General features: G+C 46.0%; 1 pseudogene; it reads left to right on the top strand.

The window, feature by feature from the left end:
- Positions 1-686: 686 nt before the first annotated feature.
- On the top strand, positions 687-1,977 carry LOC102117745 (DNA (cytosine-5)-methyltransferase 3A pseudogene; annotated as a pseudogene).
- The last annotated feature ends 328 nt before the right edge of the window (positions 1,978-2,305 follow it).

The following is a 2,305-nucleotide window of genomic DNA, read 5'->3' on the forward strand; positions in this document are numbered from 1 at the left end:
TATATCTGCCCACTGAAGGAGACAAGGAACTTAATAAAAGTTACATTCTTTTTGTATCCATATATTCCCCCTCTTTCTTTCTGCTTTGATGTTATTTATATGAAATAAATAATTCTAAATCGATTATTTTTTCACAAATATCTTTTATATGATTCAACAATTATATAATTATTTGAAAATCTGTGCTTGTTGACTTCAAATTTATCAGCTTGTCTTCATTTCCGTCTTACCGGGGTTAAAACCTATAGAAATTTTTTGGAGGTGATCTAGGAGAAATATATTTTAGTCCTTTCATTCAAGAAAATGTTTATTTTCATATTTGAATTACTGTTTGTCTATGAACATAATTATATGTTCTAATTTATTTTCTTCTAGCATAGATATGTTTAATACGTAAATTAACTTTCTTCAATATATGTAACAGAATGCGTATGTCCTTCAGTATATATAAAGTTAATATATATCAAACAAGTTAGTTCAGTTCAAAGATGATACCTTATTCAATAAATATTGCTAACAAAAAAGACTTATCATTCAAAGTAGATGAAATTGTATCTATTTCACACCATAGAAAAAAACGAAGTCCAAATAAATTGAACATTTAAATGTAGCCTATAAAATAATACAGATCTTGACACCTGAGCGCGATTACAGATGGGCTGCACCTGGCCTCATGGGTTGAGAAGAAAGCCAAGGTCACTGCAGGAATGAATGCTGTGGAAGAAAACCAGGGGCCCGGGGAGTCTCAGAAGGTGGAGGAGGCCAGCCCTTCTGCTGTGCAGCAGCACACTCGCCCCGCATCCCCCACTGTGGCTACCACGCCTGAGCCCTTGGGCGTCAATGCTGGGGACAAGAACACCACCAAAGCAGGCGATCATGAGCCGGAGTACGAGGACGGCCAGGGCTTCGGCATTGGGGAGCTGGTGCAGGGGAAACTGCGGGGCTTCTCCTGGTGGCCAGGCCGCATTGTGTCTTGGTGGATGACGGGCCGGAGCCGAGCAGCTGAAGGCACCCGCATGGTCATGTGGTTCGGAGATGGCAAATTATCAGTGGTGTGTAGTGAGAAGCTGATGCCGCTGAGCTTGTTTTGCAGTGCTTTCCACCAGGCCACGTGAAACAAGGAACCCATGTACCGCAAAGCCATCTACGAGGTCCTGCAGGTGGCCAGCAGCCGTGCAGGGAAGCTCTTCCCGGTTTGCCACGACAGCAACGAGAGTGACACTGCCAAGGCCGTGGAGGTGCAGAGCAAGCAGACGATTGAATGGGCCCTGGGAGACTTCCAGCCCTCTGGCCCCGAGGGCCTGGAGCCAGCCAGCAGAAGAGGAGAAGAATCCCTACAAAGAAGTGTACACGGACATGTGGGTGGAATCTGAGGCAGCCGCCTATGCACCACCTCCACCAGCCAAAAAGCCCCGGAAGAGCACAACGGAAAAGCCCAAGGTCAAGGAGATTATCGATGAGTGCGCAAGAGAGTGGCTGGTGTATGAGGTGCGGCAGAAGTGCCGGAACATGGAGGACATTTGCATCTCCTGTGGGAGCCTCAGCGTCACCCTGGAACACCCCCTCTTCATTGGAGGAGTGTACCAAAACTGCAAGAACTGCCTTCTGGAGTGTGCATACCAGTACGACCACGGCTACCAGTCCTTCTGCACCATCTGCTGCGGGGGCCGCGAGTTGCTCAAGTGTGGAAACAGCAACTGCTGCAGGTGCTTTTGCGTGGAGTGTGTGGACCTCTTGGTGGGGCCTGAGGCTGCCCAGGGGGCCATTAAGGAAGACCCCTGGAATTGCTACATGATGTGCGGGCACAAGGGCACCTACGGGCTGCTGCGGCGGCGAGACGACTGGCCCTCCCGGCTCCAGATGTTCTTCGCTAATAGCCACGACCAGGAATTTGACCCTCCAAAGGTTTACCCACCTGTCCCAGCTCCGAATAGGAAGCCCATCCGGGTGCTGTCTCTCAGGACCCTGCATCAATAAGGAGCTCTTATCATCATCACTGACTCTAAGCAGTGGCAATAAGGCCTTGAATAATTTCGTGCAAAGTGCCAGTTATTTAAGTCATGGTAATTAGAAGTAAACTTGGAAATTATTAAATTATTCAAGTGTAGAAAATTGTAAGTTCTCAAATTACCAACTGATCCAAATATTTTTTTCTACCAAAAGAAACACTCGTGCGTTTAAGAACTATTACTGTACTCAGAAGTGTAGATTTTAACAGATACTCATCAAAGCTTGTGTATGTTCAGAAGAGGCATTTGAAACTCCTAGATTTCAACTCTTATACAGTTAAAGGAAATATATACTT

This window comes from Macaca fascicularis, chromosome 6, assembly GCF_037993035.2.
Source record: "Macaca fascicularis isolate 582-1 chromosome 6, T2T-MFA8v1.1".
Classification (NCBI taxonomy): domain Eukaryota; kingdom Metazoa; phylum Chordata; class Mammalia; order Primates; family Cercopithecidae; genus Macaca; species Macaca fascicularis.